Source organism: Miscanthus floridulus, chromosome 4, assembly GCF_019320115.1.
Source record: "Miscanthus floridulus cultivar M001 chromosome 4, ASM1932011v1, whole genome shotgun sequence".
In the NCBI taxonomy this organism is placed as follows: domain Eukaryota; kingdom Viridiplantae; phylum Streptophyta; class Magnoliopsida; order Poales; family Poaceae; genus Miscanthus; species Miscanthus floridulus.
The window spans coordinates 40,044,665-40,071,248 of record NC_089583.1 but is presented as its reverse complement, the minus strand read 5'-3'; the positions used below and the strand labels follow the sequence as shown (position 1 = coordinate 40,071,248).

The following is a 26,584-nucleotide window of genomic DNA, read 5'->3' as shown; positions in this document are numbered from 1 at the left end:
GGTGTGTTGGATTGCTGGTCTTAGTTTATTTCCTCAGAGTTTCGAGTTCTTGTCACTTTCCTATCATAACACGCGCTATCATATAGTCTCTCTATTGGCCGAATCCAAGTAGGGTTTGAAGTTTGAATCGGACAAAGAATCAGTTGTTCCTCTCTGTTGGCCGAATCCAAGTAGGTTTTCAAGTTTGAGTCGGATCAAGGAATTGGTTATTCCTCGCTGTTGGCCAAGTCCGAGTAGAATTGAAAGTTCCAATCGGACAAGGAATCAGTTCACCCTGTGGTACAAATATCAAACTAACCACGCAACAAGTATTCATATCTAAACGAGTGGCTTACTTAAGAGAGAGAGAGAGAGTATCTTTTTTTATCGGAATACCCCTACCCTTTCGGAAAAAGTGTGTGTGCTGAGTTACTCTTTGGGAGTGTTCTTGTTCATATAATCAGTTTTGAGTGCCCCCTGAAAAAAAAATATATTCAAAAAAAAAGAAAAAAAAGAAAAAAAAGAGAAAGAAGCAAAAGAAAAGAAGAGAAAGGGGCTGATCTTAGAGATTTTTCGTTCACTTTGGGTGGTGTGTTGTGCTCTCCTTTGTGTCCAGGCTCGCGTCTCTAGCACAGTCTAGACTAGGACCAGCACAGTACCACCGGTTGAACGATTATTCAGCTTGCTTTTTTTAACTAACGTGGTGCTAGTTCGTTCCTTGTTTCAGCCCACCTATAGCTCCACATATTCTACAGCTTGACAGGTCTCCCTGAGGAAGCCGGAAACAATAATATATTTCTGCTTAATTTCCCAAATAGAGTCTTACAGATATTTATATGTCTCTCTAATAGCGATAATTATAAAATAACCCTCTAGAAATACTATAATTGCGACAATTATATGGGCCATAGCCCTTTGATGGCCGGCTCCCCTCCTAGCCCCTAGCTGGACTGCGACGGCTGTAGGGGATGCCAGTCATAACATCTCTCCCCGCCTGCAAAAATAGCTCGTCCTCGAGCTGGAAATCAGGGTGCTTGGCGTGGAAATCCTCGAGTGACTCCCACGTGGCATGTTCTGCTGGTAGACCGCGCCACTTGATCAAGAGCTTCCAAACACCCCGGCGCTGCTGAGCGCGCAGGGCGCGTTCCGGACCTGGCAGGACCTGGCCATCCAAAGCCGGTGGTAGGACGCCGGCGGCGGTGGGGGGTCGCCGCGGTGCTGCTTCAGGAGGCCCACATGGAAAACATCGTGGATGCGGACATCATCGGGCAGCTGGAGGCGGTAGGCGACGCAACCGATGCGCTCAAGCACGTGAAACGGTCCCGCCCAGCGTGGCCCCAACTTGCGCTTGGAGCGAGGGTCGAGGGACTGCTGCATGGTGCGGTGAAGGAGACGCAGCCAGACCCACGACCCCACCTCGAACTCCACATCCCTGTGGTTGGCGTCGTAGTAGCATTTGGCGAGCTGCTGGGCTTGAAGGAGCTGCTGACGGACCTCAGCGAGCATCTCATCGCGGCTGCGGAGTATGTCGTCGGCGGCCTTGGTGCGAGCCGTCCTCGGCTTGTACGGCAATATGGGCGGCGGTGGTCGGCCGTAGACGACCTCGAAAGGCGTGGCGCGGAGGGCGGTATGGAAAGAACTCCGACTGGCCGTCCGTCTGAGGGTGAAAGGCGGTGCTCATGCGGAGCTTGACGCCCGCCATCTGGAAAAGGTCCCGCCACACGTGGCCGGTGAACACGGGGTCCCGGTCGCTGACGATGGAGAGTGGAAACCCGTGGAGCCGTACAATGCCATCGAAGAAGGCACGGGCGACCGACGCGGCCGTGTAGGGGTGCCCGAGCGCGATGAAGTGCGCGTACTTAGAGAAACGGTCGACGACGGTGAGTATAACCAACTTGCCGACGACTTTGGGCAGCCCCTCGATGAAGTCGATCGAGATGTCTGCCCAAACTTGGGAGGGCATGTCGAGGGGCTGCAGCAGTCCCACTGGCTGCAACGCCTCCGTCTTGTTGCGCTGGCACGTGGTGCAGGAACGCACCAAGTCTCGCACCAGTGCCCTGTCCCACGGAATGTAGAACTCGGCGCGGAGGCGGTGCAGCGTCTTCTGGGTCCCCTCATGGCCGGCGGCATGGGCCAGGAGGACCTGGTGGCGAAGGTCCTCGTGATCCGGCACGAAGATGCGAGGCCCGTGAAGGAGGAGGCCACTGTCCAGGCGCCACGGCTCCACGAGCTCCCCGGCCTGGAGCTGCTGCAGCAGTCGCTGGCCATCCAGCGCCGCGGCTGTAGCGCGCCTGATGGCATCGAGGAGGGCAAACGAGGGCCCGGACACAGCCACCGCTGCCCCGAGCACGTCTGGCGAAGGTACAGGCGCCACCCCCTCACTGTCGCGGCGTGACAGCGCGTCCGCCACGGTGTTGAGGTGGCCCGGGCGGTATTCCACCGTGAAGTCGAAGCCGAAAAGTTTGCTGATCCATTGGTGTTGTGGTACGGTAGACAAATACTGATCAAGCAAAAATTTGAGACTGTAATGGTCAGTGCGAACCCGGAAGGGGCGCCCCCACAAATACGGGCGCCAGTGGTGCACAGCTTGCACCAAGCCGATGAGCTCGCGTTCGTAGGCGGCGAGCTTGAGGTGGCGAGCTGCAAATGGCCTGCTGAAGTAGGCGAGGGGTCCCGCGCCCTGGTGGAGGACGGCGCCGAACCCCGCGCCCGATGCATCGCAGTCGACCACGAAAGGTGCGTCGAAATCCGGCATCTGAAGCACGGGCCCCGTCGTCAAGGCGCGCTTGAGCGCCTCGAAAGCCGTCGTCGCGTCGTCGTCCCACACGAACGCGTCTCGCCGCAAGAGACGCGTGAGCGGGGCCGCGATGATGCCGAAGTCGCGGATGAACTTCCTGTAGTATCCCGCCAAGCCCAAGAAGCCACGAAGGCCCCGGGCCGAGCGAGGTAGAGGCCACGCCGCCACTGCGGCGACCTTGTCGGCGTCCATTGCTCCCCCGCCCTCGGCGATGACATGGCCAAGATAGGTCACGGAGGGCGCCCCAAACGAGCACTTGGAGCGCTTCAAGTGGAGATGGTGCGTCCGCAGGGCACTGAGGACGATGTTGATGTGCTGCAGATGCTCGGCCCACGACGAGCTGTAGATGAGGATATCATCAAAGAAGACAAGCACAAACCTCCGAAGGTAGTCGCGAAGCACATCGTTCATCAGGGCCTGGAAGGTGGCCGGGGCATTAGAAAGCCCGAAAGGCATCACCAGAAACTCGAAGTGGCCATGGTGAGTGCGGAACGCCGTCTTGGCGATGTCGTCGGGGTGCATCCGCACCTGATGATACCCAGAGCGGAGGTCCAGCTTTGTGAAAAAGCGAGCTCCATGGAGCTCATCGAGGAGCTCATCGACCACCGGAATCGGGAACTTGTCCTTGGACGTCTTGGCGTTGAGGGCACGGTAGTCAATGCAGAAGCGCCATGACTGGTCCGCCTTGCGCACCAGCAAGACGGGCGCCGAGAAAGGCGAAGTGGTCGGCCTGATGATCCCTTGGGTGAGCATGGCCGCGCACTGCCGCTCCAGCTCGTCCTTCTGTAGCTGGGGATAGCGGTAAGGGCGCACCGCCACCGGCGCGGTGCCCGGTAGCAAGTGGATGCGGTGGTCGTATGCTCGCGCCGGCGGAAGGCCCGTGGGTTCGGTGAAGATGACGGCGTGCTGCTGGAGGAGGACGTCCAGCAGCGGCTGCCGTGGGTCGGAGGCAGCCACGGCCAGCAGCTGTGCCGAGGGGGCTGGAGAGGGCGCAGCCGCCTCGGCCACCCCCTGCCAGGTAACGCGGCGGCCGTCGCGCCAAAACGATAGGGTGAGGGCCTCGCAGTCCCATAGTATGGGGCCCAAGGTGCGGATGAAGTCGAAGCCGATGATGAAGTCAAATCCGCCCAAGTTGAGGCCGACACACGTGATGGCGAAGTCCTCGTCGTAGATGCGAAGGGGCACGTTGCGCGCGATGCCCTCACAAGGCATGCGGTCGCCATTGGCTACCGTGATCCGCAGGCGCTCCCCACCCGCAGGAACGAGCCCCAGGCGGCGCATGGTCTCCCCCGACACGAAGTTATGGGTGGAGCCCATGTCGAGGTGGGCCAGGAAGCGTTCGCCCTTGATGACAACATGCAGCAGCATGGAGTTGGTGGCCCGAATACCTGCAACAGCCTGGAGGGAGACCACAAGGGTGTTAGCGGCGGCCATCTCCGGCCCGACCAGCTCGCTGGAAGGGGTGTCCTCGGTCGCCTCCACGGGAGCCTCCACGCTGTAGTCGTCGACCTCCAGGTAGAAGAGGCGCTTGCACATGTGCCCGCGTACGTAAGGCTCGTCACAGTTGAAGCATAGCCCCTGGCGACGGTGCTCCTGCTGTTCGGCCGGAGAGAGCCGACGAAAAGTGGGCGCCGCCGGGGTCGGTGTAGGAGCGGCGGCCACCGGTGTAGGACCCGCACTCGGCGTCCGCTGGGTGTAGGAGCGGCGGCCACCGGTGTAGGACCCGCACTCGGCGTCCGCTGCTGCGGAGTCCAGGTCGATCGTAGGGGCGGCCGGGCGACGCGAGGCTGCGGTGCAGGTGGAGGTACGCAATCCTCGAACGCCCGTGCCAAGTACATGGCGGACTGGAGGTCGGGCGGCGCGCGGAGCTAAACCTGCTTGCGTAGCTGGTCCGGCAGTCCACCCACGTACAGCTCCGCCTTTTGGCGAGCGGAGAGGTTGCGGGCGTGGCACAGGATGGCATTGTAGCGCTCCGAGTAATCCTGCACGGAAGAACCAAAAGGAAGGCGGGCAAGCTCCGCCAACCGTGTGCCCAGAACAGGAGGCCCGAAGCGGAGTGAGCATAACTCGTGGAAGCGCTCCCAAGGGGCATGCCCTCATCCTGCTCCAGGGCGTAGTACCATGTCTGGGCAGCACCCCGAAGGTGGTAGGACGCGAGCCATGTGCGCGCGGATGCTAGCGTCTGCTGGCCCCGGAAGAACTGCTCGCACTGGTTCAACCAATTTAGAGGGTCTACCGAGCCGTCGTACGTAGGAAACTCCAATTTGTAGAATTTGGGCCCCGCCTGGGCACCCGCGAGGGCAGCACCAAGGCCCGGGTCAAGGCCCCCCTGTGGCTGGCCGCCCGAAGACGAGGGCGCCCCGAAGAACAGCGAGCCGTCCACCCCCCCGAAGAGAGGACCGCCGGTGGAAGGCAGGGTTGACACTGCTGTCACCGCGATCGTCGTGGAGGGTGATGTGGTTGTCGACGTGGCCATCGAGTAGAGCGGAGCCGACGCCGTCGCGGGCGGCTGCAGCCAATCAGGCGGCGGTGACGGCGAGGCCGGCCATTGCAACAGATGGAGCGGAACTCCGGCCCCCGTCGACGGCATGCCGTAGGGGTAGGATGTCAGTGGCGCAGTGGTGATCGGTGCGGTGGGCACCGGCGGTGGAGGCAGTGGTGGTGCGGGAAACGGCGGTGGTGGAGGCGCCTGGAGCAGGCCGGCCCACGCCGTCTGCATGGAGACCACCGCGTTGGTGATCAGATCAACCTTGGCCCCCAGCGATTCCAACGTCAGGGGCTGGGCAGAGGCAGCGGACGCCTCCGACAACGCAGCGGGCAGCGGCGAAGTGGTCACCGGGACGGAGGAACTCGGAGGAGTAGTCGTCATCGAACCTGGCAACGCTGATCCCAGGTTGATAGGATTACGGATCCTACCACGTAGATCACGATGTCTGTAGGGGTGAGAGGGAGGTGGAGCAGGCTGGGAACCTCGCTGCTGGCGGCTGGACGCCGTGGTGGAGGATGGACGCGTGAACAGTAGAGGCGGCTAGGGTTTCTCCCGGCTCCCTGAGGAAGCCGGAAACAATAATATGTTTCTGCTTAATTTCCCAAATAGAGTCTTACAGATATTTATATGTCTCTCTAATAGCGATAATTATAAAATAACCCTCTAGAAATACTATAATTGCGACAATTATATGGTCCATAGCCCTTTGATGGCCGGCTCCCCTCCTAGCCCCTAGCTGGACTGCGACGGCTGTAGGGGATGCCGGTCATAACAGGAAGGGTGCGGTTGGGTGGGTATTTTATGGCATATTCATTTACAGGTGTCACAATGCAAAATGTATGAACAATGAACACAAGGCATGTGGAAAGTGACAACTTGTGTGATCTGTCAGCTGAAATGCACTATAAGTCTTTTTTTCCTCTTCAAAATAATTATTATTTGTTTTTGAAGAAGACATTTGAAAATTTCGCGCTGTTATGCATGAAGCTTTAAACCTTCTGTTTCTTCAACACTAATAGAGCTCTCCTTTCACTTGGCAAGCTTATACTCACCATATGAGCTATTTCTAATTTTGTACTGCTGCTCCAGCTATGTTCTAATATGCACTTATTTTGTGGCACTACTGAATAAATATTTGATAGCAGAAACCTGATAACGGGAATGGTGTCAGGATCAACAATTCAGATAGTGGGATTCAGAACCCTACTGAGTGGAATGACATTGTAACCAATAACTTAAATCATGGAATTATTTTTTCAGAGGAAAACAATCTTGTGAGGTAATAGTCTTATCTGTCTTTGTTGTTTGATCTCTGCTTCTACACTAGCGTGATGTTCCCTTTATAATTTGATAGCTGTGACGAATTATGATTACTTTAGTGTATTGGTGTGCATCAATTGTTTGCCTTGTTAGTTGATAATTGATATTAATTTTGTATCTGCTGCATTATCTCCAGCATATTAAAGTTTATACCAATATCAATCTCTGCCATTCTTTTTTATGTTCTTGTAACCGCAAAGTATTTCTTCTTAGTTATTTGTTACTTAGAAGAAGGGCGGGCCTGGTGCAAGCGGTAGAGTCTTACCGCCTGTGACCGGAAGGTCCCGGGTTCGAGTCGCGGTCTCCTCGCATTGCACAGGCGAGGGTAAGGCTTGTCACTTACACCCTTCCCTAGACTCCGCACAGAGCGGAAGCTCTCTGCACTGGGTACGCCCTATTTGTTACTTAAAACAAAAATATACAGCGAGTCTGTGCTGTACCACCACTTTGCATATTTCATCAACATGGGCGAGTTGATGACTCTTATTTTTGTCTGCTAGTATATTTTAGTAACTTGCTTCGGGTTGCAGGGGAGTTGAGCATGCTGCGATAACAAGAATCACATATGAGACTGCTGTTTCTGGGAGCATCCTAACTCTTGTCTATGGAGATAATGGAAGCAACCTGGCCAAGCTTACAGAGGTCTTGCTGCACAACTACTTAACCTTACATGCTTCAATGCTTGTTACGATTGCATTATACTTTAACTCAGAATTTACATTAACTCTTCATCTATATTTTTGAATTTTATGACTCGAGTCTTTTAGATGATGGAATACAAAAGCCCAGCCTCCATGAGTTAACAAAATAAAATGATTTCCAGGATGAACACACAATAGTTGCTTTGTAGGGTCAGGTCTTTAGGGTTTCCCATGATCGCGCGTGTGCTGGGGGTGTTTTGGTAGTAGCCTTTGGGCCTCTTCCTTGTACTAATAGCTAGGAGCAGGCGCTTGTCTCTCCTATGCATTTTTCTCTCATTGAAATGACATGCAGCTCTCTGGGGACGTTCGAGAAAAAGAAGGGGCGAATAGACAATACAAAATTCAGAGATTGTATCTGGACCCGACCTTCTTGATCATGGTTACTTTCTTTTAAAAAGGAAAGTAATGTCCCACTTCGTCAAAAATTACCAGTTTTTTGCTTCCATCTGTTGAAACAAAAGATGCAGTGGGCCCTTGGTTTTGCAAAATTTGATCCATGAACAGAAAACTAGCTGTATAATTGCTACTAATAATTCATAAGTGTTCGCTTCAAAATATGGTTGCTACTTTAGTCTATTCAATCTGTATACTATTTCTTGCATTTTTGTACCACCTGTTCCATTATCAGACTATGGATTCTTATTTTCGCCCCTGAAGTTATGACACCACTGAATTCTGTACTGGATATAATGTACATGTAGGACTACCATCTTAGATCTTATTTTATGTCTTCCATAACATTATGTTTTTCATGTGAATTCAGGTATCTGGTGCTGACATTGCCGTCTACAATCCGCCTTCCGAGGGCAACGAAGCTATGATCGTGGTATCTGGACCACCGGATCAGGCACAATCAGCTCAGCGCCTGCTCGTCGAGTTGATCCTACAGGGACAATGATGAACGGTCACCGCGGCACCTTCATGAGTGCCTGCATTTCTGCTTAGTACGGCAGATAACGTTGTCGTGAAATAGTAGTTCATGATGCAAACTTGCAGGGTCAGAGGTATACAACGATGGCTGACGTGCAGACTGTTAGTTGGGCGACTGAATGTTATGCTTCGAACTGCGTGGGGAGTATGGAGTTTGGACCATTGGATTAATCCGTTGTGTACCTTTATTATGTACGGCACCGTGCTAGTACTCATCGTGCGCCCTATGTCCATTGCGTGCAGCTAATTTTGAAGCACTTGCAGGACCGATCGATGCAGCTAGTGATAACATAAACAGCTGTCGATTAGGTGCTTGAAGTAATCTCATTAAATCCAATTTGAATTCTTATTCGAGGTTCGAATTACGCATGTCGGGGGTTTAATTTTCACAGCCAACTTGCATGCCATTTTGTCCCAGAAATGCCAAACCTAAACATTATCACATCCTGCGAGTAGTTTGCGTGATGTGACGTGGCTTTGGTGATAACAATTATAATCGTTACTTTTCGTCTTGTTTTTTTAACCGAAACATTGTTTTTTTAAAATAATAAATTAGTCGGAACCGTGTTTCGACTAGGAACAGGCCAATGTTATTATACCATTGGCCTACTTCTGAGTTCTGATCACCCACGACCAGAAGCGCATGGATACATCAGATGATCAGAATACATGATAGGCCAATGAAAGAAAGGGAAATAGGTGTAACAAAATCAAGGGAGGATCTTTCACACAAAATAAAAAATCTAGGGTCCCCTTTTTTTTAACGAGAAACAGTAGGGGTTTACACCCCTACTGCAATTTTATTGAAGTTAAAAAGGAACCAGGGTCCCTTCATGTGCATCCAGCAGAGTAGATTTTTTTAACACTTTTTGTAAACTAATTTTAAATCTAACACTGTTTAAATTTTTTTTCCTAAAACTAACACTTTTGGCCGCGCCTATTTCCCTGGCGCGGCGAGAGGGTTGACGTAGCGAGGATCGGGACGCTGACCGGTGACGTGACAGGGTCTGCCGCGCCACCGATCTTGAGCCGCGCCCTGATCAACTTTTGGCCAACTAGCCAAGCTACCTGCTCAACTTTTGGCGCGTGCATGCTGCTGCTGCAGCAGCGGAGAAGCCGAGAAGGCGATCGTGATGAAGCCGCTGTAGCCAGTGGCCATTAACACACCGGTGCCTGAATCTGACAGACGGCACCAAAGATTCCTGTAAACCGGTGAGACGTTCCGAAGCCGGTTCCTTGTTGAGCTATGTCACGGCGTCGCATAGAATTTTTTTTCCCACAAGTGACCACTTTCTCTCTCCAGTTTGTAGATGATGAGATTTGACGGACGTGAGAATCGACTGATGAGAAGGCACCAGAGATTATGTACACCCGTGAGACGTTCTGAGCCGGCTCCTTGTCATGCTCTGGTCGAGCTGGTGTCACGGACCGGCGATGTGGCGTCCTTAGGTTCGCTCCTGCTCTCTCTCTCTCTCCGGTTGATTGGATTTCACAACGTCGGTCTGGGCACCTCACTCGTAAGCTAGATCTAATTATTTATCATATTTTTTTAAGCTAAGAGCTAGACTCGTACACACATTTTAAGATCATGTGAGTATATCATATGGAGCAATTCATGTAATGAGCCATGTGCTAAAGTTAGCACTATTGAGGGAGTTAACTTAGAACTAGTTACTAGTTTATAGTACGAGGCAAAAGGAGTTACTCCCTTCTAGTATTTAAATTTTATCCTACAATAAGTGGATTTATAAATGTCCTGAAATTTGTCCTATTCGCAAATGACCCCCTATTTGCAACCGGCACTAGCCCACAACACGATAAAGACCCTCATCTACGTTTGAGGTAGGGTACTCCATATCAAGATCAGTATTTTGCTACCCTCTCTAATCTATTATCGTGATACACTAATGGAACATAGAAATAACAACAAATATGTTGGTGGCTCGATTCGACCATTTAAAAAACACTACGGAAGTTTTGGATCACTTGTGGCTATTGCCGAATAAATTATAGTGCAAACTTTGTGGAGTACCACCATATAATATCTCATCATTGTGCTACTTGTCGGTTCTCAATTATCACTAACAGGAGCACTTTATAGAATCATGCCAAGTATATAAAAGTATAAAAATATTTGGCAAAATAGCCGAATTCGTCCCTAAACTATCGCGCTTGGCTCAATTTCATCCCCTCAACTATAAAAACATATGATTCGGTCCCTGAACTATCCAAATCGGGTCAACTTCGTCCATTCGCCGACGTGGCACACCACAGTTGGCTCGCCTAGTCACCGTCCAGTTAGCTTAGGATGTAAAATACCCTTTTACCCTCCATAGAGCAGCTCACCCCCAGCTTCCGTCAATTAGAGGCTCCCCCGTCCCCATCCTCCAGCAGGTCGCTCATACTGCAATGTTTGTTTGATATCAAATGATGTTGCGAGAAATTTAACCATGTCTGCAGTTGAAATAATTAAAGTAGTGCCTTGTTCATTCAAAGTGACAGACCATGTTAATGTTTAATGCAAATGATACATGCGCCATGCACTGGGCACTCAAACTACGTGATGCTCTTCTCTGATGACACTATGTCTTTTCCTATTCTTTGTCCAGAGGAGCTGCTTTCTCCTCCACGGCCAGCTGAAGTGGATCGAATTTTGGCTGAGCCGGTTCCTCCTGAAACATTGATGGTTGCCTTTGCAGATGTCCCAGCAGCCGTGCCAGCACTTGTCTCGATTATAATAGATGCACTTCCACCAGCAGCTGCCTTTGCGGATGCTTCAACAATGGCTCTGGATTTTGTGTAAGACACCCTTTGTTTCTTATGGCCAGACTAAAAAAATGGAAAGAAATTACTTTACTAAAATTTTGTCTTTTTAAATCACCTCACTGAAATTTACTAACCTGAAGATAGGATGAATTGACTAGATGAATTGGATGTGACTTGAAGATGGTACTAGACGCTTTCCTTTACGTTGCTTGGATTGTGCAGGTTCCATTGCCAATGGATTGATATTTGCCTGCCTTGTTGCATTGGTGGCATGCTGCTGTGAAGGATTGTGTGACCCTGAGCCTCCCTGCAGTTACACACCAAAAGTTAGCGCATCTGAAATCAGCAAACAAATAACACAATAATAAAAGGATAAACACCATTGTCACGGTGCATGTTCTGGAGTTGTGACCATCCCCTTTACACCGGCCACATTTGATTTTAGTACCAACTCTTGATGACTTAGTGCTTGATTTCTTTGGCTCTGAAGGATCTTTTCTCCTGTTTTTCTTTGGCTGGCCTGGCATCTTTTTCACTCTAGGAGGCAATGGTTTAGGATTTTGGGACACATGCCATGCCGACTCATGCTCTACAGGTTGCAGGACATGTTGATATGTCCTCTTGTATGCCTCAAGAGAAAAACACATGTGCACATATTTATTAGGCTCTTCAGACATCTTGAACAGTAAAGCACAAGCATGTGTGCATGGAATCCCAGAAACTTGCCAATATCTGCATGAGCATGTCCTGTTGTTGAGATCTACTGTGAACCTCCATTTTTTTTATCTCTCACTTCAAAACCAGCTTCACCATTCCACAAGACATGACAGTACTGGGTCCTATGCCTTATCTTACAGACCTTCCTGATAATGTTGGGGCATATTTCCATTAACCACCTCTCATTGTTGCTCCTATTCTCTTGGATTCTTCTAGTCACAAGGATCCTTATGTCCTCCACAATTGTCAAGATAGGCTTGAACCTTGCTTCTATAATCCAACTATTAAATGATTCACTCATGTTGTTATCAATAGATTCACAATTGGATCCAACCTTGAACCAAGCTCGGCACCAATGTACAGGGTCTGTATTCTACAAATCTTTCCATCCTCTAGGAGTTTTGTTGGCGATCTTATTTTTGTAATGATTAAACATCTCATTTGAAGCCTTTGCAATCTTCCAGAACCTCTTTTGGTACTCTTGTAGCCTATGTTTTTTTCCTCCAGTTGGCATAAATGTGTCGTGCACACATCCTATGCTCAGCTAATGGAAACATCTCATTCACTACACTTAAAAGCCCCTGCATTAATAGATAAACTAAATGCTATTATCCAATTTTAAGGATCTCCATGGCATACATGTCATAGGTTGTGGTCACAATTACCTTTTGTTGGTCTGTTATAAAAACCCATCCTTCTGCACCATAAGGGATATAGATATCTTTTTGAAGATGCCCAAGAAACCAACCCCATGAATTTTTGTTCTCATATTCGACAACAGCCTAGGCTATTAGGTAAATCTGATTATTGGCATCCCTTCCAATAGCTGACAAGCAACTCACCTTTCATAGGCCCTTAAGAAAGCAACCATCAAGCCCAATAACTCTCCTACATCCATCCAAGAATCCCCTTCGACATGCATCCAAATAGATGTACATTCTCTGAAATACATGGTCAGTTTCTTCAGGATCTAGAGCAACATGCACACTGGTTCCAGGATTACTTCGCTTCAGCTCCAATGCATAGTCAAACAACTTTGAGTACTCACCAGTCTGATAATCCATTACCATCCTGACAACCCTTGCCTTTGCCCTCTTAATCATTGTGATTGACACATCGACACCCATGTCATCTTGTACTGTCTCCTTCATTGCTCTAGCTTTCTGTCGGTGCAGAAAGTGACCAACTAGTGAATATTTGTAGTTTTGCTATGCGTTGTGATCGGAGGTGGCCTAGCACTCAATGACACATGATTTATACTAGGTTTAGGCAACAGTGCCCTATGTCCTAGTCGAGGTCGGTCGGTGACTTTATTCCTGAGCCTAGATGCTTGAAGTTTGTAGTGGGGTTACAAACGAGAAGGAGAAAGAAGGGGTGTACAAGAGGTTCGGTCGGCTCCGATCGGAAGGGCAAAGAGCGACAGGAGCTACGCTATGAGCTAAGTATTCAAGTGTGTGCTTGGGGTACGAACCCGGCAGTTCTGTGGTGGTGAGCTAGTGAACTTGATCGGTGCTTTGTTATCCTCAAGAAGGGCCCTCCTTTGTTGGAGGAAGCGCACCCCCTTTTATAGATGAAGGGGACTGGCTTTACAAGTGAGAGGGTGAAAGCTCTAGTTTGATTTTGGTTAATTGATGAAACCCTTAAGTGCTAACCTAGTTTATCAAGGTGATCATGAGATAGGTAACACTACTCCAAGTGATGAAGCAATAGTGAAGATCATGACAATGGTGATGGCTTGGTGATGATCAAATGCTTAAACTTGGAAAAGAAGAAAGAGAAAAACAAAAGGCTCAAGGCAAAGATATAAATTGTAGGAGCCATTTTGTTTTAGTGACCAAGACACTCAGTGAGTGTGATCACATTTAGGATTGATAGCTGTACTATTAAGAGGAGTGAAACTCGTATTGAAATGCGGTTATCAAAGTGCCACTAGATGCTCTAACTCATTGCATATGCATTTAGGATCTAGTGGAGTGCTAACACCCTTGAAAGTATTTGTGAAAATATGCTAACACATGTGCACAAAGTTATACAATTGGTGGTTGACACATTTGAGCAAGGGTGAAGAAGATAGAGATGAAAGAGGGTCAGTCTTGCTGTTTCACAAAGTGACCGGACGCTGGTCTTAGGGGACCGGCATGTCCGGTCAGGCATGGCAGTGAAGACCTGGCGTCGGTCTTGTGACCGGACGCTGGGTCTTGGACTGACTGAACGATGGAAGGTAGCGTTCGATCAGAGCCGATGTAGCAGTACCGAGATCAAGGAGACTGGCCGGACACGTCCAGTTAGAGCCGATGTAGAAGTATCGGACGATGGAAGGGAGCTTACTGTAAACGACCGGATGCTGGGGGTTCAGCGTCTGGTCACTTCTACCGCAGCGTCCGGTCGTGTCTCGATCGTTGAGATTAGCTGGCTGTGGTTGAACGTAGAGGGACATGTGGCTGTCATCAGGCGATCGGACACTGGGTCCTACGTCCGGTCAATCTGACCGGAGTGTCCGGTCGGCCCATGTTCAGTGTAGTGAGTAGCCCAATGACTCTTTTTTCATGGGGGCTTCTATTTAAGCCCCATGGCTGGCTCAAGCTCACTCTCTTGGCCATTTGCATTGACATAGCAACCTTGTGAGCTTAGCCAAAGCCCTCCCACTCATCTCCATCATTGTTTCATCATCATTATGAGATTGGGAGAGAATCCAAGTGCATTGCTTGAGTGATTGCATCTAGTGGCATTTGGCATTCATGTTTTGCTGTGGGATTCACTTGTTACTCTTGGTGGTTGCTACCACCTAGATAGCTTGGAGCAGCGAGGATCATTGAATGGAGGTTGGTGATTGTCTCTGGCTCCGATCGTGGTGATTGTGAGGGGTCTTGTCCCTTCCCCGGTGGAGAGCTGAAAGGTAACTCTAGTGGATTGCTTGTATCATTGAGTTACCTCACTTGTAGGTAGGTTCTTGCGGTGTCCAATTGTGTGGATGAGGTTCGTGCAACACCTCTTAGCCGCCGAACCACCAAGTGTTGGTCGACACAATGGGGACTAGCGTGCCAATAAGCACGTGAACCTCGGGAGAAAAATTGGTTGTCTCTTGCCCTTTGGTATTCTCCCAGTGATTGATTTAGTATTCATCTTGTGATTGATTCACTCCTCTACACGGCGGTATAATCACCCTACTCACTCTTTTATATTCTTGCAAACTAGTTGTGGCAAGCTCTTTAGTGTAATTAGAATTGAGAGCTTCCTTTGTTATTTTAAGTTCATCTAGTGGAGCTCTTTAGAGTAGCAAGATTGAGAGCTCTTAGTGAGTAGTAACATTGTAAGTTGTGTGCCTAGTAATCATTGCAACTAGAATTGTTGGATAGGTGGCTTGCAACCCTTGTAGAGCTAGAGCAAGTTTGCATTTCGCTATTTGTCATACTAATCAAATTGCTCTAGTTGATTTGTAGATTTTTAAATAGGCTATTCACCCCCCTCTAGCCATATTAGGACCTTTCAAGTGGTATAGGAGCCATGGTCACCGTTTGATTGAAGGCTTAACAACCTCGGTGTCAAATTATAGCTCAAGTTGTGTTCAACCATGTGGGGGGGGGGGCAAACCACCGTTCTTTGATGGCACATGCTATGATTATTGGAAGAGAAAGATAAGGATGTATCTTGGTTCAATCAATGATCAAGTATGGAAAGTGACCGAGAATGACTATGCTATCATTGATCCCGATGATCCCACCAACCAAGACAAGACCAACAAGCAATGCAATATAATTGCTCTAAACACCATATGCAATGGCATTGATTCCAAGGTATTTGAGCAAATCAAGGATTGTGAAAGAGCAAACGAGGTATGGAGGAGATTGGAGGAAACATATGAGGGCACATCGGCGGTGAAGAGTGCTAAGTTATACATTCTCAAGGATAAGTTGACAAGCTTCAAGATGAAGGAATATGAGAGCATTCCGGAAATGTTTCATCGGTTGCAAGTAATTGTAAATGACTTGAAGGCCTTGGGAGAGAAGATCAAGGATGATGATGTCTCTCATCGGTTCTTGATGTGCCTACCTCCAAGATTTGAGATGTTGAGATTGCTAATCATAAGAGGAGGATTGAAGGAGATTACCCCTAACCAAGTACTAGGTGATGTCATGACCCAAGAGACATACCGTGTGGAAAGGGAGGGGGATGACAAGGATGACAAGAAGGAAGAAGAAGACAAGAAGAAGAGTATAGCATTCAAGGCTAGCTCATCATCATCCAAGAACAAGGGCAAGTCCAAGAAAGAATCAAGTGATGATGATGATCTTAGTGATATTGATAATGAAGCTATGGCCCTCCTTGTACGCAAGATGGGAAAATTCATGAAGAAGAAGGGCTATGGTGCAAGAAAGAGAAGAGATCACACCAAAAGCAAAGAATATGTGAGAAGATGCTATAATTGCAAGAGCCCCGATCATGTTATAGCAAATTGTCCCTACAATAATGACAATGATGAGGATGAGAAGAAGAAGGACAAGAAGGATAAGAAAGAAAAGAAGGAGAAGAGAATGACCTTCCAAAAGAAGAAGAAGGGTGGAGGCTATGTGGTCACTTGGGATAGTGATGGCTCTTCAGATAGTGATGACTCTAGTGATGATGACAAGAAATCTATCAAGAAAGCACTAGCAAGCATTGCCATCAACAACAAGCCCTCCATCTTCGACACTCCATTGACATGCCTCATGGCAAAGCCTACCAAGGTAAAATATGATGTGAGTGATGATGATGAATGTGAAAGTGATGCTTGTAGGAGTGATGATGATGACGAAGAGTACTCCAAGGAGGAGCTCATGGACATGTGTGAGCAAGTGCATACTTACTTTGAGATGAAGAGAAAGGAGTGCAAGGAATTAAACAAGAAAGTCAAATTTCTTGAGCAATCCCTTGATGAGCTCAATACCACTCATGAGAGGCTAATGGAAGCCCATGAGAAGCTTGGTAAAGCTCACTCTAAGCTTGAGAAAGCTCACTCCTCTCTCATTGAGCAAGTCAAAGAGGAAGCCAAGAAGAAGCAAGTGATTGTATCATATGATGTGGGACTAACATGTGATCTTATTGATGAATCTTTTTATAAGCCCATTATAGTTGCTCCCACTAACACTTCTTGTAGCACTACTACTTCTACTTCACCTTTGAGTGATGGTCTCAATTGTGATGCCTCATTAATGGTGGAAAATGAGACCCTCAAGAAGGAGGTGAATGAGCTCACTCGTGCGTTAGGCAATGCCTATGGTGGAGATGCCCGCTTGCTAAAGTGCTTGGGTAGCCAAATATTTTCTCTCAACAAAGAGGGATTAGGCTATAACCCCAAGAAAGGCAAGGCGGCCTTTGTCACTCCCAAAGTTAACTTTGTGAAGGGCAATGGTCGGTTTTGCAATAGATGCAAGCAAGTTGGGCATATAGAGCAATATTGCAAGACTAACAAGAACAAGCTACCTAATGTATCCTCAATTAAATTTGATTCTTGTTACATGCTTGTTAAGGGTGCTAATGGTGTGAAGACTAAGTTCATTGGTACACCAATTGTGGGCCCAAAGAAGAAGGTCATTTGGGTATCAAAGACCTTGGTAACTAACCTTCAAGGACCCAAGAAAGTTTGGATACCTAAAAAGAATTGATCTTCTTTTGTAGGTCAATTATAAAGCCAGAGGAAGGTATTGGGTGCTTGATAGCGGGTGCACACAACACATGACCGGTGATCCAAGAATATTCAATTTAATCAATGAATACAAGAGTAATGGGATTGATAGTATCACATTTGGTGACAATGGCAAAGGCAAGGTCAAAGGGCTTGGTAAGATTGCAATATCCAATGACTTGAGCATTTCCAATGTGCTACTAGTAGAGAGCTTGAACTTCAACCTTTTGTCGGTAGCTCAATTGTGTGATCTTGGTTTCAAGTGCATATTTGATGTGGATGATGTAGAGATTATAAATGTAGATGGCTCTAACTTGATATTCAAAGTATTTAGATATGAAAATCTATACTTGGTTGATTTCAATGCTAGAGAAGCTCAATTGACAACATGTTTGATCACTAAGTCTAGCATGGGTTGGTTATGGCATAGAAGGCTTGGTCATGTTAGAATGAAACAATTGAACAAGTTGATTAAGCATGACTTAGTTAGAGGCTTGAAAGATGTCACATTTGAGAAGGATAAGCTATGTAGTGTATGTCAAGTCAGAAAACAAGTTGGTAACACACATCCTAAGAAGAGCATAATGAGCACATCTAAGGCATTTGAGTTGATGCACATAGACTTGTTTGGACCAACCATATACACAAGCATTGGTGGAAACAAATATAGATTTATGATTGTGGATGATTTCACTAGATACACATGGATATTCTTTCTTGTTGACAAGAGTGATGTGTTTGCAACATTCAAATCATTTGTCAAGGGAATTCACAATGAGTTTAAAACAACCATCAAGAAAGTTAGAAGTGACAATGGTAGTGAATTCAAGAACACTAGAATTGATGAGTTATGTGATAAATTTGGAATTAGACATCAATTCTCGGCCAAGTACACTCCTCAATGTAATGGCTTAGTTGAAAGGAAGAATAAAACTTTGATTGACATGGCAAGATCAATGTTGAGTGAGTACAATGTGAGTCATTCATTTTGGGCCGAAGCAATCAACATGGCTTGCTATTATAGCAACCGACTCTATTATCACCCAATGATGGAGAAGACACCTTATGAGCTATTGAATAGAAAAAAGCCCAACATAGTATACTTTCGGGTTTTTGGTTATAAATGCTACATATTGAAGAAAGGCACTAGATTGAGTAAGTTTGAAAGGAAATGTGATAAAGGTTTCTTGCTTGGTTACTCCACTACTAGCAAGGCTTATAGAGTTTGGAATTTGGCTAGTGGTACTCTTTGACGAGGTTCATGATGTGGAGTTTGATGAAACAAATGGTTCCCAAGAGGAAGATGAGAATCTAGATGATGTAAGAGGGACTCAATTGGTCAATGCAATGAAGAACATGGACATTGGTGATATAAGGCCTAGAGAGGTGATTGATGTTGAAGATGACAAGAATCAAGTGCTCTCTAACTCAAATGTGCAAGCTAGTGGTTCTCATGGTCAAGTTCAAGCAAGAACTAGTGATGACAAAGTGCAAGATCAACAACAAGAGGCTAGTTTATCATCTCAACTAAGTGATCTATCAAATGTAAGCAATCAAGTGCAAGTGCTTCAACCAACCAATGTTGCAAGAGATCATCCCTTGGACACTATCATTAGTGATATTTCAAGAGGTGTGCAAACTAGATCAAGATTGGCTTCATTTTGTGAGCATTTCTCATTTGTGTCATCCATTGATCCTAAGAAGATAGATGAAGCTTTGAAGGATGTTGATTGTGTCAATGCTATGCATGAAGGGTTAAACAACTTTACAAGAAACCAAGTATGGGAGTTAGTTGAGAGGTCTAAGGATCATAATGTGATTGGAATCAAGTGGGTCTTTCGGAACAAGCAAGATCAAGATGGGATAGTAATAAGAAACAAAGCAAGATTAGTGGCTCAAGGTTACACTCAAGTTGAAGGTCTTAACTTTGCAGAAACATATGCCCCCGTTGCAAGATTGGAAGCAATTAGGATCTTGTTAGCCTATGGTTGTGCCCACAACATCAAGTTATACCAAATGGATGTGAAGAGTGCATTTCTCAATGGGCACATCAATGAGCCTGTGTATGTTGAGCAACCTCTCGGTTTTGAAGATGAGAAGAAACCCAACCATGTTTACAAGTTGAGAAAGGCTTTGTATGGATTAAAACAAGCACCTAGAGCATAGTATGAGAGATTGAGAGATTTCCTACTCTCTAAGGGATTTAAGATGGAAAAGGTTGACACCACTCTCTTCACTAAGAAGCATGGAAATGACTTGTTTGTAATGCAAATCTATGTTGATGATATCATTTTTGGGTCAACAAATCAAGATTTTTGTGAGGAGTTTGGCAAGATGATGGCATGAGAGTTTGAGATGTCTATGATTGGAGAGCTTAGCTACTTTCTTGGTCTTCAAATCAAATAAATGAAGAATGGCACATTTGTGAGTCAAAGCAAGTACATCAAGGATATGCTCAAGAAGTTTGGAATGGATGATGCTAAAGCTATTAGTACACCAATGGGAACAAATGGAAGCTTGGATAGTGATGCTAGTGGCAACATGGTGGATCAAAAGAAGTATCGGTCTATGATTGGAAGCCTACTCTATGTGACCGCCTCAAGGCTAGATGTGATGTTTAGTGTATGTATGTGTGCTAGATTTCAAGCCTCACCAAGAGAAAATCGTTTGAAGGCAACAAAGAGAATATTGAGGTACTTGAAGAATACATAAAATGTTGGATTATGGTATCCCAAAGGAGCAAGATTCGAGCTGATTGGATATTCAGACTCTGATTATGCGGGATGCAAAGTTGAGAGAAAGAGCACATCGGGCACATGTCAACTATTGGAAAGATCACTTGTGTCTTGGTCATCAAAGAAACAAAATAGTGTAGCACTTTCAACCACCGAAGCGGAGTACATTTCGGTCGGTAGTTGTTGTGCTCAATTACTTTGGATAAAGGCTACTTTGAGTGATTTTGGAATCAAATTCAAGCAAGTGCCATTGCTATGTGACAATGAAAGTGCCGTAAAGCTCACCAACAACCCGGTTCAACACTCAAGAACAAAGCATATTGATGTCCGCCATCATTTCATAAGAGATCACCAACAAAAAGGGCACATTTGCATTGAGAGTGTGGGCACCGAAGATCAATTTAGCGATATCTTCACCAAGCCACTTGATGAAAAGAGGTTTTGCAAGCTAAGGAATGAATTAAACATACTTGACTTCTCCAATATGTGTTGATGCACCCCCATTATATGATATGCCTCTCCTTCGAGCAAAGCAATGTAAAGTTGATCGACATGTTATCCATCCATTACTAAGGACTTGTTTAGTGCATCTAGTTATTCCTATCATGTCCTAGGCTCATTCATTAAAATCAAATGAATTTGATGCTTGTATGGTACCACTATTGCTTGTATGTTTGAAATGATCTAGTGGTAGCATATGACATATTTGTGGGCTTGTAAACCTAGTGTTTGATCTAGAAAATAAGCTACAAGTGTTTAACTCAACATGGTACAAGATAACCCTTATTTGGAGGTGTGAAGAAGCTTGTCCTTAGATCAAACTAAGTTAAATATCTTTTACAAGTAATCTAGATTGAACCATATTGGAAAAATGATCCTCATTTCACATGGTTTCTCCCTAACCAATCTATAATTTGAGCTCACCTTTTGTGCAAATTGTTGACATTGATAATCCTAACCTATCTATACTTTAAGCCTTTATGGTCATTGATGACAAAGGGGGAGAAATAGTGTACAAAGATAGTGAAAAGACAACAAAGGAACAAAGGGGGAGAGATAAGATATGACAAAGGAAGGGGATCAATTAAAATTTTGAGCATACAAATAGGGGGAGCAAGCTCATGAACTTGTATGGTGCATTTGAATGTGCATTACATATGTTTGCTTGTGTGGCACAAGTTTTAAAGTTCAATATTCATGCTTGTGTGGTGTATGCTAATTGTAAGATTGGAATGATGAAATGAAAATCTAGCATGCATAGGTTATCTAATGATTTCATCTCAAGAGTTTCCAAGTGATATTGAGCTAAAGTAACTAGACTTATGTTCTTTTTATGGAAACTAGACCCTTGCTTGTAATATTGATCTCATGGAGTATTCTAGTTTTTGTGTATGTATAGTTACTAATGGTGCTAAGGATGATATATTGGTGCACTCCGATTGGTATCACGCTTCAAAGGTCCATCTCTTATACCTTAGCATCATTTGGTAGACATTGTCTCCTATATTTCCTAACTAAGCATATGTGCAAGCTACAATCCAAACTCTTAGCACATATGTAGGGGGAGCAATTGCTACCATTTGGAGTTCATGAAACTTGTCCATATTCTTTACACATGGTAAATATGCTTGGGCAAGCAACATGGATTCAATTAAATCTCAATTCATATCTTTGTGTAAGGGTTGTCATCAATTACCAAAAAGGGGAGAGATTGAAAGCTCTAGTTTGGTTTTAGGTTAATTGATGAAACCCTAAGTGCTAACCTAGTTTATCAAGGTGATCATGAGATAGGTAGCACTAATCCAAGTGATGAAGCAATAGTAAAGATCATGACAATGGTGATGGCTTGGCGATGATCAAATGCTTAAACTTGGAAAAGAAGAAAGAGAAAAACAAACGGCTCAAGGCAAAGGTATAAATTGTAGGAGCCATTTTGTTTTAGTGATCAAAACACTCAGTGAGTGTGATCACATTTAGGATTGATAGCCATACTATTAAGAGGAGTGAAACTCATATCGAAATGCGGTTATCAAAGTGCCACTAGATGCTCTAACTCATTGCATATGCATTTAGGATCTAGTGGAGTGCTAACACCCTTGAAAGTATTTGTGAAAATATGCTAACACATATGCACAAGGTGATACACTTGGTGGTTGGCACATTTGAGCAAGGGTGAATAAGATAGAGATGAAAGAGGGTCAGTCTCGCTGTTTCACAAAGTGACCGGATGCTGGTCTCAAGGGACCGGCGCGTCCAGTCAGGCGTGGCAGTGAAGACCTGGCGTCGGTCTTGTGATCGGAAGCTGGGTCTTGGACTGACCAGACGATGGAAGGCAGCGTCTGGTCATGCTGATGTAGCAGTACCAAGATCAAGGAGACTGACCGGACGCGTCCGGTCAAGATTTGCCGTCTCTGGGAGCTTACTGTAAACGATCGGACACTGGGGGTTCAGCGTCTGGTCACTTCTGCCGCAGCGTCCGGTCGTGTCTCGACCGTTGAGATCAGCTGGCTATGGTTGAACGCAGAGGGACATGTGGCTGTCATCAGGCGACTGGACACTGGGTCCTGCGTTCGGTCAATCTGACCAGAGCGTCCGGTCGGCCCGTGTTCAGTGCAGTGAGTAGCCCAATGGCTCTTTTTTCATGGGGGCTTCTATTTAAGCCCCATGGCCGGCTCAAGCTCACTCTCTTGGCCATTTGCATTAACATAGCAACCTTGTGAGCTTAGCTAAAGCCCTCCCACTCATCTCCATCATTGTTTCATCATCATTGTGAGATTGGGAGAGAATCCAAGTGCATTGCTTGAGTGATTGCATCTAGTGGCACTTGGCATTCGTGTTTCGCTGTGGGATTCACTTGTTACTCTTGGTGGTTGCCGCCACCTAGATGGCTTGGAGCAGCGAGGATCATTGAGCGGAGGTTGGTGATTGTCTCTGGCTCCGATCGTGGTGATTGTGAGGGGTCTTGTGCCTTCCCCAGCGGAGAGCCGAAAGGTAACTCTAGTGGATTGCTCATGTCATTGAGTTACCTCACTTGTGGGTAGGTTCTTGTGGTGTCCAATTGTGTGGACGAGGTTCGTGCAACAACTCTTAGCCGCCGAACCACCAAGTGTTGGTCGACACAACGGGGACTAGCGTGCCGGCAAGCATGTAAACCTCGGGAGAAAAATTGGTTGTCTCTTGCCCTTTGGTATTCTCCCGGTGATTGATTTAGTATTCATCTTGTGATTGGTTCACTCCTCTACACGGCCGTATAATCATCCTACTCACTCTTTTATATTCTTGCAAACTAGTTGTGGCAAGCTCTTTAGTGTAATTAGAATTGAGAGCTTCCTTTGTTATTTTAAGTTCATCTAGTGGAGCTCTTTAGAGTAGCAAGATTGAGAGCTCTTAGTGAGTAGTAACATTGCAAGTTGTGTGCCTAGTAATCATTGCAACTAGAATTGTTGGATAGGTGGCTTGCAACCCTTGTAGAGCAAGAGCAAGTTTGCATTTCGCTATTTGTCATACTAATCAAATTGCTTTAGTTGATTTGTAGATTTTTAAATAGGCTATTCACCCCCCTCTAACCATATTAGGACCTTTCAGAGGGTGAGGGTACGTATGCTGCCGAGCCTTGTTGCCCACACCTACCGAGCCTTGTTGACCACACTGGCGGGTATAAGATAGTGGTAGGCGCCTACAACATTGTTGCTGTCGCTGTAGAATGTTAGTTGCACACGGGTGGTCATGCCACCTTTTTTAGGGATGGTGGACGTCGATACCTACAAATACTATTTGATGCCTAGAGGCATGTGAGGAGTCTCTCTATGTTCACCTGGTACGGTAAATCTTGGCGCCCATACCGCTATCGATGCCCAGAGGTACGTAAGGGCCTTACCGTGTGGGAGTTTTAGCGGCCCCTACAATACTGTAGAGGGAGATGTCGGCGCCTATGATACTATTTGTGTCAGGGTGGCTGCAGAGTACTGTTCCGCACAAGGTATGGTCCCTGGTACAGTGGTTTTGACTTGTGAGCCTTGCCTTGCCTTTCTCTGCACGTCTTCTGGTTCCTACCGAGTGGGCGTCCTCGGTCGGATGGCTCTAGTCGGCTATGAGTACGCCGGTTGGAGAAGAGCAGTGAGCAGAGTTTCTGTGATCCCTAGTCAGAGATGCCGAGTCGGAGTCAGAAGTAGTGTTTTGGGCCAGACCTTCCGATCAGAGAGGCCGTCTGGTGGTGGCTGGAGTCAAAGCAAATTCTCCGATCGAAGAGGTGGGCCAAAGCAGTCGATGAGAGGACGCTATTCCTCTTCGTCCAGGCCTTCTGGTCGGTGACTGGGCCGCCCTTCCGGTCTATTGTTTTAGACTCTTGGGCCGAGCCTTGGCGTGGAAGCCAGTCCCCGAGGGACCCCGGGTTTATGAACCCGACACTTTCCATGCTAGATTAGCTTTGATTGTACTCTCATACTTGTCACATATTCTTTTTGTCGATAACCTTTTATTTTTAAGTTCTAGGCAGCATGCATGATTTGGATTATATGTCACAATTTGAAACCAATCTGTCCTTGAGTTGTATGAAGCATGGAGAACCCAGGGACATCCCTTCCACATGCATACAGCCCTAAGCCTCTGCTTATCATTCTTGGGATATCTGATATTTACCTTCATCTTCAATGCATACCTTTCTATTGCATCTTTCAATTGATCCCTTCCTCTAAAGCACATATCCACAGCAAAATGTGGAGTCTCGACATGACTATCAAATATTGGAAACCTGCAGTTCCTTCGCCTTGAAACACCATCACTGTCCTCATCATATGATGCATCATGATCTGAATCAAAGTATGCAATGCCATCCCACCTTCATTGGCTTGAGCAAAATTGTTTACATCACTACCTCCAGGAACATCCAAAAAAATTGGGGTGTCAAATGGAATATCTCCTCTCTTCCTCACAGCCGACATAAACTGTTTGTATTTATTTCTTATCTCCCTTACTTCATCATCTTCATCACTTGTAAATCCTATGGCATCAAAATCACTTCCTGATTCTTCTTCCTCCTCATTTTCTGCATGTTGATCACCCTTTTTGTCATTCTGACCATCCTCATGAGTGGTAGGAGCCTCCAAATACATAATATTCACATCCTGTCCAGCACATTGGTTACCTTCTTGTTCATTCAAATCCATAATGTTCTCATCTCTGAATAAGGCAAAGACGTCCTCATCTCCATATTGTGTCTATGTACCTTCTTCATTGCCACTCATGTCCAACTCAATTTGTTCAATGTATATGTCAATAGCACCTGTAGATCCTATCCCATCAAGCATATCCATGCAAGACTTATCATCTACAAGCAGCCTCATTCCACTATTTAGCTTTGCGCCAATTGGCAACCAGTACATCCTAACAGATCTCTGAAAAGTGGTGTGATCTATCAAATAGCCATTGAGCTCTGGGATTGATAATTTGTCCTTATCTATGTGTGATACTCCCAAATCCCCATTGCAATATTGCATCTGTGACCCATCAAGAACAAATTCCCCATTGAAATGAAATCTAACAGTCAATACCTCAGAATCTCCCATGTTAATTCCGCCCTACAGATCCATTTCGTGGTCAAATTCCATCAAAAAAAATCAAAGCGCCCAAATCAAATTTAGATCCCACGAGCAGAATTTACCTTCAATCACCAGCCCACCTCCGCGATGTAGGTTCCTCCACAATGTGTCACACCTCCACGATGCAGGTTCCTCCGCGTCGCTCCTTCAATCGTCAGACCAAATGCTTCCTCCCCACGGACCCAAACCCTAGTGCTCGTGTGCAGCTGCCATGGGGAGGAGAAATGAGATGCTGCTAGTGTGTTCAAAATGAGAATGGGAGCAAAATGGTCTGTTCAATAGGGGTTGAAACCCTAAGCTGACCGGGCAGTGACTAGGCGAGCCAACGCGGCGTGCCACGTCGGCGAATGGACAAAGTTGGCCCGATTTGGATAGTTCAGGGACTGAATCGGACGTTTTTATAGTTGAGGGACGAAATTGAGCCAAACACGAGTTTAGAGACGAATTTAGCTATTTTGCCAAAATATTTTGTTGGAGCCAAGTTTGGTCCTATGCATGGTTAATCTTTTGCTCTTTTGAAAGACGTCTCGTGGAGATTTTTAAATTTGCTCCGAGGATTTGGACGGTTCACTAGTATGGCTCGCTTGAATTGCGTACCTAGCTAGCTGCTCTGGTGCATGTGCATGTGTAGGCATTGTGCTGAGAGACTCCAAATCAAAGCTCTCTCTCCCCGGTTGATGGGATTTGACGATCTGGGTCGCTTGACGATGGCTCCTGCTCCGATTAAAGACCGGCCTTATTTAGTTGGTGTTTGATCGAGGTCTAAAATCGGGTGTCTATATAAGAGTGTTTAAATACTAATAATAAAATAAATTACACAAGTCTTTAATAATCCTCGAGACGAATTTATTAAGTCTAATTAATCCATCATTAGCACATGATTACTATAGCT

At 46.3% G+C, this 26,584-nt stretch overlaps 1 long non-coding RNA gene and 1 pseudogene across 1 annotated transcript; one reads left to right on the top strand and one right to left on the bottom strand.

The window, feature by feature from the left end:
• Window positions 1–6,128: 6,128 nt before the first annotated feature.
• Window positions 6,129–8,362, top strand: LOC136551375 (uncharacterized). Its single transcript, XR_010782540.1, has 3 exons — window positions 6,129–6,543; window positions 7,115–7,226; window positions 8,049–8,362. It is a non-coding gene; the product is annotated as an uncharacterized lncRNA (long non-coding RNA).
• A 2,409-nt stretch (window positions 8,363–10,771) lies between these two features.
• LOC136548414 (uncharacterized) lies at window positions 10,772–25,659 on the bottom strand (annotated as a pseudogene).
• Between the last annotated feature and the right edge of the window lie 925 nt (window positions 25,660–26,584).